The sequence below is a fragment of the Anabrus simplex genome, chromosome 2 (genome assembly GCF_040414725.1).
Source record: "Anabrus simplex isolate iqAnaSimp1 chromosome 2, ASM4041472v1, whole genome shotgun sequence".
In the NCBI taxonomy this organism is placed as follows: Eukaryota; Metazoa; Arthropoda; class Insecta; order Orthoptera; family Tettigoniidae; genus Anabrus; species Anabrus simplex.
The window spans coordinates 535211039-535223520 of NC_090266.1; the positions used below are offsets into that span (position 1 = coordinate 535211039).

A 12482-nucleotide genomic window follows, 5' to 3' on the forward strand; every position below is an offset into this window, starting at 1 on the left:
GTCACTTTGAAATCGTCATTTACGAAATGTAGACTGGAAACCACGGAATAATCAGAAGGAATCCATTTACTTCCCTTGCTGTTTCCTTCCCTGGATATAATACTTAACCACTTTCGACGCAATTGTGTACCGTACTTGAAGGTATATCATGGAATGAAATATCACGGCATTCTGGTTTCCCTTTTGATTTGCAGAAAGGCACGCAGCAGTACACCATTTTCACTGAAAACAAGTACAGTCTATCCTATTTCCCGCTATTTCATTCCGACAGGTCTGGAGCCGGTTGGTGCTGCCACCTGCTGTGGGTATTTGTAAACGGAGTGTTTCATTTAGTGCCATGTTAAAATGTTGTAATGAGCAGGCAGTATAAGCAGCCATCGGATGCAGATCGAGCAGGCAGTGCTTCAAGCGATAGTCACACGGAGTAGTGTAGCGGGCTGCTTCCTGTATTCTCTACTCCCTGTACGTAAGGTAGAAAAAAATTCCCCCGAAAATCTGACCGTATCAACTATGTAGTTTGGCAACACTTCTGTGATGTAATCCCTGGCAAGTGTCAGATCATGTGTGCTGGGCTGTCAAATTCTCTTTAGTTTGAAAAAAAAATGAGGTTATGAATGTTTTGGGTTGGAATTTTTGTATGATTAGTCCATGGTGATCTGAGGTTTACTGTCCTGCTGAGCCTAGCTGATTATGGTAGATAATTTTGGCATTTCTTAATTTCAGAGTAAGTGTTGTCAAGCCTAAGTTTCATGTTTTAGGTTAAGTTGACTTCGGTGCGTAACACTCAAATATCAAAACACTATTCAACGTTAACAGTGATGTGCCATACCACTTTCTACGTTTGAGAATTTTACTGTTTCAGATTGTGATTATTTTGAGTGACATAAAGGTTTAATTGAATTAATGTGTCTGTGCTCATGCCTAGTATAATGTTGCTATATCAACTCTAATGTTGATTACTATTCTGAATAAGGAATTATGTTTTAAAATATTTCACTTTGCATCATCAACGTTGGTCACTTCAACAGTAAACTAAAATTGTCCTCTGATGGACAGGGTTATGAAATCTGGGACAGTTTGATTTTCTTTAATGTTTCTGCTCCAATAGATCAAGTATTTTAAACAAAAGTGTAACAGTGTCACGCCTTCACTCGTTTGTTAATAAATGCATTTAAATATCTGCAATTAAAAGCACAATAACTGGATAATGAAATGAAACCAAACAGAAGGTAAGGTGATATATATTGACTCTTCCTATTACATTTTATTCAAAGAATGTTAGAGAGTGAGGCATTGAAAAGAACCTGTTGGGATGTGATAATTGAGAGCTAGTTCTCAGTAATTTTCTACAAGAAGATAGCTTATAAGAACAATTTCTTCTGGATTATTATTATTATTATTATTATTATTATTATTATTATTATTATTATTATTATTATTATTATTATGAAATATACAGAACCATATCCAACCTCCTTTTGAAACATTTTCTTTTCTTCAGGAGTTGTCACAAGAATTATAAGAAAGAGCATTTCTGTAAACCTATTCCAAACTTGTTTATTTTGAGAACAGAACAGGCCTACTGTAGTTTCTGTGACTGCAGAGAAAGAAACATGACAAAAGTATATGGTGTATGTAGAATGGTTGTGTGGGGGGGAGCTTTAAAAAAAATCTAGGCCATTGCTTAACAAACTGGTATTTTAGTAACTTATATTTTATTATTCATTTTTGTATAAATCTTAGAACATTTCTGCATTGTGAAGGACCTTGTGGAAAGGAGAACAATTTTGCAAGGAAATGAGAGTTTTTCTGATCAGCATGTTGGTGATAATTGTTTTAAGGGGCAAAACACTATGATTATTCGTACAGGGTCAACAGCAAAGATGTTATAATACCAATATAAATGGTGCATTATTGGACATTATAAATTTTCCAGCTAACTCATTCCTGGTTGCCAGCGTTTTGTCCCCGTGTGCTAAGTTGGGCTCATCAGTTGGTATTTAGCACACCCACCAAGACGCATGGCTAGTGCATACCATGGAGGCCACTGCATAGGCTACTTGGAGCCACCGGCAGTGCCAATGCACTATGAGAGACTTCATCTCATTACCAAAAATGGATGCTTGACCATCAGATGATGTAGATGTTGATTCACATAGGGAACCTGAAATATTTGTCCCGAATGAGTACATTTATAATACCAATATAAATGGTCCATTATTGGACATTATAAATTTTCCAGTTAACTCATTCCTGGTTGCCAGCGTTGTTGGGCTCATCAGTTGGTACTTAGCACACCCACCAAGATGCATGGCTAGTGCATACTGTGGAGGCCACTGCGTAGGCTACTTGGAGCCACCGGCAGTGCCAATGCTCTATGAGAGACTTTCTCTCATTACAAAAAATTGATGCTTGCTTGGCCATCAGATGATATAGATGTTGATTCCCATAGGGAACCTGAAATATATTAAAATTCAAATGCCAGAAATCCTATACCTTTAGACTGGCATTTGTTTTAAAATGTGTTGGGGGAATGCGGGGTCCTTAACAAAGTTCCTTGCATAAGGATCCAGGTTAATCAATGCATTGTCATTTCAAATAAAATAAAGGGTGATAATTTAGAACTATACTGTAAATGCAAGTGGAATCATACCAGTAGAAAATCAAAGTACTAGGGACCTTCGAGTACATTCTGATGAAAAATCAGTGATTTTCTTTTTTTCATACCAGTTTTGTGTCAAAGAGGAAAACCCACTTTAAACTAAAAAATAATGTGTAGTCCTTTTATGTGTGCTTAGTGGATACATCACAGCACAACAGAAGTTTGTGCATCATGGACAGCATCTGAATGGTAAAGGGAGTTCTTGCTGCTGATTTAATAAAACTAATTGAACAAAAACATGAATAAGAAATTCCTATATCCATCAGTGAGATGAATTGTGATTTAAAAAAAAAAAAAAAAAAAAAAAAAAACTCAGGTAAGTGGTTGTGATGGGGACTTATCCAACCAGGAAAACTTGTAAAGGACACAGTCAGTCAACGGACTGAACGTTGTGATTTTAATCAAAATATTAAGGTACAACTACTTACTAGGCATTTAGGTCATAGTGTTGATGAGCAACTTGATATTAAGGTGTGGAATTGCCAGTTTCTTAAAAATAAATATAACCCACTGGATATATTGTCCCTGTATTCTGTAAACATATTCTGTTTGTAAACATTGGCTTCATGAAGATAAACATGAATTTATCCGACTGAAAGGTTATATATTGCAATCAATATATTGTAGGAAAAATAAGAAAAATGGTGGTATAGCCATTTTAACTATAAATGATTTTGAATGTAGGCCTAAGGTAATTGGTGTTTTAGAATTATGTGAGGAAACTAATTTTGAATTTTTTGCAGTGTACGGTATGTTAACAATTTGGATTTGATTGTAATCTCATTTTATCTTTCACGTAGAGAAGATTTTGACATTTTTCTAGAGAAAATGGACTTTTTAATGACAGAATAAATAAAGATTCTGGTATGTAAAAAGAAGACAAACATTTGCATCTGTGGTGACATTAATCTGGACATTGCACATGACAAAAAGAATGTGAATAGTTTTTTAAACTTAATGTGTTCTTCTGATTTCTGCTGTACAAATGAGCTTTTGATAATATAATAAGTAATGTTAATTAAAAATGATTATGATATTGATACACTAGATATGTCATTACATGGTCTTGGTTCAGACCACTTAGCCTTATGGTTGAAATTTAATTATGTGTTGACTAGTAGGTCTGATTCTATATTGGTAGGCGTATGCAACAGATACATCTCCGATGAAAAAATAACAGCATTTGAGTTGAGGTTGAAGGCCATTGAATTGGGATGTTCTATTGGATCACACCCTAATTCAGATTGGAAAAAAATAATTTTTTTTCAACACCTTCATATTACTTTTAAAATGAATTCTTTCCTGTTACTGAGAAAACTTACAGTTGAACATCAAAATAGAATCAAACTCACCTTGAATGGTTTACTCAGGAATTGAAGGATATTAGGAGCCAAGTTATGCTCACTTATAAAAACATTAGGAAATATTATAGACGAATGATTAAAGAGGCAAAAATGAAGGCTAATGAACAGTTTATAGAAACTGCAAAGTATAAAAGCTGTGCAGACTGGAGATTAATCAGTTTTGCAACCAAGAGTGACTACAAAGCCAAAAACAGAAATCTCACCAGATGAATTCAACCAATATTTTGTTCAATCAGTAGATGAGATACATAAAAATATACCATTTATAAATGCAAAGGAATTACTAGATTGTAGTAAAAAAAATGCTCAAAATCAATGCTATAAATGGAATGCAGTATCAGACAAGGAAGTATGGGAAAAAGACAACAATCTAAAAAACTCAGAATTTCAGGATATTTATGGATTATCTAAACATTTTTTCAAAAGAATAATATAATTTATATTGAACCCCCTAATTATATGTATAAATACTGCTGGGCTGAGTGGCTCAGATGGTTGAGGTGCTGGCCTCAACGCCATTATTAATCTAATAACAAGATACTTCTAAATGGGAATTAAACCCAGTCACTGGCTTTGTTTGAATAACAATATTTATATAGAAAATAATGAACCAGTTAAGCCATTAGAAATATATATAGATGCAAAACTTAACATGGGAACCACATATCACTTTTATTTTAAATAGACTGTCCAAAATATTATATCTGCTTAGAGCAGTTCATGATCAAGTAGGCCTACTTAGCAATTATATCTTGTGCATTTATTATGTATTTTTCCTCGGTATTTTCCAGCATGGCATTCTGCTTTTGGGCAACAGTAACAGAATAGAGGAATTACTAGTTCTGCAGAAAAATGCACTGCATTTGAAAACTAGAGGATCTGGGACTGGCCACTGTAAGCCTCTGTTTAATAAGACATCAGTATTGAGTTATTAATTTATACATATATAACACACTACTAAATGTAAGATATAACCATAGAGCAATAACAGAAGAAAAATTCACATCTTCTTTTCTTCATGGGGCCTCTAAATATTAGTTCCTAATTAGCATCGACCTCTATGATCTTTTGCTACCATGTTTTTCCTTCATTCCCACTTAATACCTGCTCCCTTCACGAAGCTGCAGGTTGTTCTTATTGGGTCTTCTTGGATTTTTTTCTCTCTTCACCTGGTAGTCCTAGAGTGGAGAGTCTGATTCTACCCAGTGCCTCACATTTGAAAAGTATATGTTCACCTGATTCTTCTGCTTCAGTGCATTTCCTACATACATTGTCTCCTATTACTCCAATTCTGTGTAGGTGTTTTTTCAGATTGCAGTGTCCTGTCAACAGTCCTACTACCCATCTTATTTTCTCTGCTGAGTTTCAACAGTTCTTTAGTATGCTTCTTGTTTGGTCCTTTCATCAGTTCCTTTGCAAGCCTGCATCCTGGAGTATTTTTTCCAGTTCTCCATTTGTTTCTTTTGTACCCATTTTCCTATGTAGCATCAGGCTTGTCCATAGGAAATCCCGCATACATGTTCTGGGCCTACAAAATGTGTTTCTGCCTTTCCTGGCCAGTTTATCTGCCTTTTCTTTTCCTTTTATACCTGCATGCCCTGGTACCCATATTATTTTAACAGTGTTGTACTTTGAGAGCTTCAGGAGAAGTGAATGGCAATACCAGGCAATTCTGGGTATGCTTCTAGTGCCTTAATGGCTGCTTGGCTGTCTGTAAAAATGAAAACATTCTTATTCCTATAGTTCATTTTCAGATTTTCTTCAAGACATGTTGTGATAGCTATTACTTCTGCTTTAAAGACTGTAGTGTGTCTGCCCAGGCTCATCTGGATTGATCTCTCAGGTCTTCCCCCTTTGATCCTCCCTCCTGTGCCATCCCTAGTCTTTGAGCCATCAGTCCACCACACTATATCTTCTTTTTCAGTATTCCATTTGTTGATATCCCAGTCTTCTTTTTTTATTATCTGGATCTCAAAGGATTTTTCAAAGTTGTACTTTGGTATCATATGATCAGAAGGCATGTGTAGAACTTCCTCTGTTATTACTCTGTTAATTTTACAGTGTCCTAGATTGGGTCTTTGTGCATTCCAGCAGTCTGATTGTGCCAATCTATATGAACTCATTCTAGCCTGTCGTTTTATGAAATTGCAGTGTGATAGGAGGTCTAGTAGAGTATTCAAGGCTTCTGTCGGCATAGTTCTCATAGCCCCAGTTATGCATGCCATTCTCTGTAGGCTATCCGATCTACTATGACTTTTCCTTGGCTGACTTTCTAGGTGCGGTGCCTGTTCTTCCATATATATATATATCTTGCCCCAAAGAGCTTCAGTGATCTCTTTCCCTCTAATTTTCTCCTTCTTGTAAAAGGGGCCAGAGTTATCTTGTTCGGGTTTACTGATAGTTGTTCTTCCCGACACTAGTTCTCCACAAGGTTAAGTGACCTTTGCATGAGGTCCTGGATAACACTCGTCACCTTACCTCGTACCACAATCACTAGGTCATCTGCGTATCCTTGTGTATAAAAGCCTTGTTTGTTGAGCATAGCTATGATTTTTTTCACCACGAGGTTCCACAGCAGAGGAGAAAGAACTCTTCCCTGAGCACAGCCTCTGGTGACCCTAACCATCAGCGTTTCTTCAAACAGGGTTGCTTTGATCTTCCTTCCATGGATTTAATCCATTTGACGACGGTTTTACTCACCTTGCTCTTTTCCAATGCTTCGATCATAGTCATAGGTTGTATTGCTGAAGGCTCCTTCTATATCTAGAAATGTCGCCAGTGCAACTTCTTTATATTCTAGGCTTTCCTCTAGTTTACAAACCAACTGGTGGAGCGCTGCTTCAGTGGATCTGCCAGGTCTATATGCAAACTGATTTTCATATAGCGTTGTGTTCAGTTGCACCGTTCTTCTGATATATTTATACAGAATTTTCTCCATTGCTTTCAGCATGAAGGACGTTAAACATAATGGTCTGTATGCTTTGGCTTGGGCATAGTTTGCCCTTCCAGGCTTAGGTATGAATACTGCTTTAGCTTCAGACCATGATTTCGGCATGTACCGTAAAGCTGGGCTAGCTCTAAAAAGGTCCGTACCGAGCTCGATAGCTGCAGTCGCTTAAGTGTGGCCAGTATCCAGTATTCGGGAGATAGTAGGTTCGAATCCCACTGTCGGCAGCCCTGAAAATGGTTTTCCGTGGTTTCCCATTTTCACACCAGGCAAATGCTGGGGCTGTACCTTAATTAAGGCCACGGCCGCTTCCTTCCCACTCCTAGCCCTTCCCTGTCCCATCGTCGCCATAAGACCTATCTGTGTCGGTGCGACGTAAAGCAACTAGCGGAAAAAAAAAAAAAAAAAAGGTCCGTCAGGGCATTGACGAGTATCTCCCGTCCTTCCTTTAGGAGTATTGGAAGTATCTCATCTGGCCCCGGTGCCTTTATAGGATGAAACGTGTTGATTGCCCATTTTACATGGTTAATTTTTATTATTCTGTTGGCACAGTTCCAGTCTAATCTTCAAGCTCTGGTCTCTGTTCCTACTGTTTCCTCTTCTGTCATCTCCTCAGCCTCAGGAAACACACCAGTAGTATCTCCAGCCTGTCCCTCCCCGCCTGAGTAAATGACCCATGTGGTTTCTCCAGTGTCCCCACTTGATTTATATGGGTTGCTTTCAGAACCTTCTGGAGCCTTGCTGTTTCAGTGTGTGATTCCACTTTCTCACAGAACAGTCTCCAAGATTTTCTTTTTGCTTTCCATATCTCTAGGTTATACTCATTGAGTTTCCTACGATATACGTCCCACATTCCATTTTTAGATCATATTCTATACAACATCTTAACTTTTTTTTTTTTTTTCATTTTGGCTAGTTTGTTGTTCCACCACCTTACTCTTTTGGTGTTTTTCTTTTCTTTGAGAGGTCAGTTTTCATGGAATGAGTCTACAATGGCCTCTTCTAATAGTTCCACTGGCTCATCCAAATCTTTCTATCCTCTCACGTTAGCTGGAATTTTTTGTACAGCCTTCCCTAGAACTTCTGTATCTGTCCCAGTTAGTTCTTTTTGGGTCTCTGTACATCTGGTAGTCCACCAATGATGGTTCCTCCAGCACCTTCCAGTCTTTAATAAAGTTTGCAATATGTCTAGTGCAATATCCATTACCTCCCTACGATTTTTATTTAGAAATGTAGGCTTGTTTCCTAGGTTTAGTATCGTCAACTCAGTTCCAATAATAAACTCTAGTAAAGACTCACCTCTTGCATTGCAGTTCGTGCTGCCCCATGCCGTATGATGTGAATTTGCATCTGCTCCAAGGACTAGGTGTTCGCCTTTCTTCTTTGCGTTGCAAATAAGGTTCTCAACTTCTTCTGATGAGGGCAGGTTAGTTGAGTCATATGGAGGTATGCAGAGCTTATGGTTATTTCCCTGGGTCCCTCACAATATTCAAGTTTAATCTTTGCCACTGTTAAGTCCCATGAACAGTGTTCCTGCAACATAAGACATTTTAACTTCCCGTTCACAAGAAGACATGTTCTGGGTATTTCCGATGTATCGTTCATCAGCTTCCCTCCAGATTCCATCTGTCCTGCTACTCTGCCTTTGACTACCCATGGCTCTTGAATAAGGGCCACGTAAATAGCCTAGGACTTGAACTTCCTGGCAAAATTGGCCACAGCTGCTTTTTTATGCTGAAGATTGGCCTGAAGGACCTTGAGCCCCATCTTTATCAACATTGGGTTTCATTTTTCTCCTGATGACTTGAAACTTGATCTGCCCAAGTCTGAGCTTAGCCTTAAGGTTTCTCTTCTTTTGCTCTTCAAAGTCTCTTTCACCAAGGGCTAAAACGACTGTCCTTCCTGTCTTGTCGATTGAAGTGGCATTCAGCACTCTCCACTCATGTGTTAGAAGTTTGGTATCATGGTGATTGATTCTGACACCAGTCTGCTCTTCTGGAGCTTCTGTTGCCATTTCTTGTTTTGAGTCAGTGACAGCTTGTCCAATTGGGACTTGTGTCTTCATTTTTCCATCTTGGGCTTGCTGCCGGATCTGCTCTACTGGAGCTTCCTTGGCTTCCCTTGATGTTGAAGTTCTTGAAATTGTTTCTTTATAAGCATCCATATTTCAATCAGTCATAGGATTTTTGCCCCTTCTAGGGTCCTGAGCGTCGTTCTCACCATCCGTGGTGAGGCATACAGCCAGACATTGTCCTCCTGCAACTCAGGCTCTCCGTAGCAGAGACCATGCCCTTCAGTCGTTCATCCAGCAGTCCGCCCCTGACCCGAACCTAGCCAGGTTTGTTCCCCGTTCAGTAGGCCTACTCACGTGGTCTCCACTTGGCATTATCATGACTGAGTTTACAGCCATGACTTCCCCCCTAGGTTGGGATCGCCCCTTTCCCAACCTGCGACATGTTCAGGCTACGTAGAGCAAAGTGATGTGTTGGTTCCAGCACCCTGCAGTGAGCCTTCACCTCAATCACCAGCCCCACTTCACCTGAACCACCGTATCACCCATGTGGAGGAACCATGGATGCCTCTCTAGCATGTGTGGGCGAGGCCTCCACTTCCAGGCCTTGACTTGGGCTGGTAACAATCACAATGCCTGAAGACGTTTTCTGGCAATACCTGTTTTTGGTCCGCAAAAGGGTATTTTATTTCCCTCAGACCTTCCAGACAAGTCTGGAGGGCCCCCCTATCTGCCACCTGGGACGCGCCTGATAGGGGAACAGGTAAGAAAACCCCCACGGGAACATACACATTCATAATATTTGAACACTGAATCAATTGGAGATACAATGCTGTAGATTAGAAAAGACAAAGTCTAATTTCTTAATATGTGCATTGAAACTGTTCAACAAATTACTGTTAGACTGGCGGACAATTCCATACTCAGTTTTCAAAACAAAACTAAAGAAATTACTTATTAAGCATCCTTTGTATTCTGTAAGAGTTTCTGGCTCTTGAAGATACAGTATTTCTGGAAGGTCTACAAAAATGTAACAACTTTTATCCTGCATGTACAGTTTTATTGAAACTGATATTTATTTTTATGCTTATAATTTGTTTCATGTATATATGTAACTAATTGTAATTTGTTGGAATTTCTCTTGTATTCAGCTTAAAATACCACATGTGTGTCTGTCTTATTCTAAATAAATACTATCTATAAGTGTGAACTAAAAATTTATTTATATTCATTTATTGTGAATCCTCCATGGCTCATGCGGCTGCGCACCGGCCTCTCACCACTGGATACCATGGTTCAAATCCTGGTTACTCCATGTGAGATTTGTGTTGGACAATGTGGAGGCAGGACAGGTTTTTTTTTTTTTTTTGCGGGTACTCCAGTTTTTCCTGTCATTTTTCATTCCAGCAACACTCTCCATTAACATTTCATTTCATCTTGTCAGTCATTTATCATTGCCCCAGAGGAGTGCGACAGGCTTCGGCAGCCAGCACGTTTCTTATCCTCGCCGCTAGATGGGTGCTTCATTCATTCCATTTCTGACCAAGTCGAATGACTGGAAACAGGCTGTGGATTTTCATTTCATTTATTTGTCAGTAACCTATGCCCTAATGAATGTTGGATTGTGAAAGGAGAGTTTGGCCTTCATATTCCATCAAGTTATAACCTAAAACAATCTCAAGCTCTTATAGAAACATATTGCTAATGGACATGATCTAACTTTCAAGAATTCCATTGTCTGTACATCTGTTACATTTGGGTAGTTTCTGCCTGATACTGTTATTGAGGTGGATGAATGCTAATACATTTTTCAGAAAAGTAAAGCTAGGGACAGTTGTAATATTTCTCATCTTGTAGCAGTTAGGTATTTAATATAGATTTGTAACATTAAAAACCAAGAATGGTGCTACAAAAGATATAGTTATTTTACATTAAAAGATTTTAGCTTACTGGGAAGAAATTAAACTACCTAAAATGAAGGTAAATGAATTAGTGTGAAGATGCTGGAGTGTTAATGATGAACTTTGCCAAAATGGAATAGACGTGTTTGTGCCAATGGCACCAAATATGTTGAATGAATAATTTGTAAGTCTTTTCAAAAATATGGTCAACAATGCTGACAGAGGAAACAATCAAACTTATATCAAAGATTATGGAATAAATTAAGGGTAACTTAATATACGTTACTTTAAAAATTAGCTGGTAAAAGCTGAAGAAATATACATTTTCCCAGAGTATTTCAAACAGTGAAGACTGTGGTTCAACAAATTTAAATTTTAAATGCATTGTTGATATGTGATATATTGATATAACTTGCTTCAACTGGATACATTCAGTAAACACCTTTTTTGGACTGAAAATTACTGTGACCCATTTCATTGGTACCCAAAGGATCATATATATCATCAGTTTCCCTCTGTCAGCTCCCACTGGTTTGGGAAGTTATGGCAGGATGCAGAAGAAAGTGTGCCAACTATAAGGGTATCACACTTCTCTCCCATGATCTCAAAATAATGGAAAAGGTTATTGAAACCAGACTGCGAGCTGTGATAGAACCTGTCCTGGAAGAAGAACAGCATGGATTTAGAACAAATAGAAGAACAACAGACCTGATCTTCACCCTAGGGATATTAATGAAACAGCACTGGGAGGGAGGGAAAGACCTAATTGTAGTATTCTTAGACTTAGAAAATGCATATGATAGGGTGCCTAGACCAGTCTTATGGAAGTGCCTCAGAGAACTGGGAGTGCCTGAATATCTCATAGGCAAGGTCCAGATGCTGTACTGCAACTGTAGCAGCTGTTAGCGTGTTGGGGATGGCCATTCAGAATGGTTTAATACCACAAAGGGTATTCAACAAAGGACTGCACTCTCACCATTGCTATTCATTACTGCCATGGACAGTATTTTAAAATATTAAAAAGAGAACAAGATGAAGAACTACACACATTAATTTTTGCTGACAATGTACCCATCTGGGGAGAAACAGAGGTAGAGGTACAAACTAGGCTAGATGAATGGGTAGAAAAGTTCAAACAGTATCAGATGAAAGCAAAACAAAAACTGTTTCACTTAAAATGAAAGATACTGGCTGCCACATAAAGCTTGAAGGTGAGAACATTCAATGTGTACAGTTATTCAAATACCTCAGGAGTATGGTTTCAAGCAGAGGTACTGCAGATAAAGAAATGGTAAACAGAGTATCTAGCAGTTACCTCATAAGATGTCTGCTTTGGGATAAGAAAGTGCCCGTGAGAACAAACATGACTCTGTGTAAGTCATACTTTGTGCCGATTCTCACATAGTCCAGAAAAATATACCCTGTAAGAGACAGAAGTTAGTAAATTGCAAGCACATGAAATGAAGTTCCTATGAACTACCCTCCAAAAAACACGTAAGGGCTATATAAGGAATGATGATATGAGAATGGAACTATAATTGGACTCTATAGAAGAGAAGTTAACAACTTTCAGACTAACATGGTATGGACATGTAAA

The 12482-nt window shown here is 38.3% G+C and overlaps 1 protein-coding gene across 4 annotated transcripts in view; it reads left to right on the forward strand.

The window, feature by feature from the left end:
- Window positions 1-429: 429 nt before the first annotated feature.
- LOC136864209 (WASH complex subunit 1) overlaps window positions 430-12482 on the forward strand; it is a 214543-nt gene continuing 202490 nt past the window's right edge. For 2 of the 4 annotated variants that reach the window (XM_067140909.2, XM_067140907.2), the window contains exon 1: window positions 559-724. The gene's annotated coding sequence lies outside the window, so the exon portion shown is untranslated. Of the gene's footprint in view, window positions 463-558; window positions 725-12482 lie in introns of those variants that run through there. The other 2 variants (XM_068226211.1, XM_067140908.2) reach the window with 2 other exon arrangements.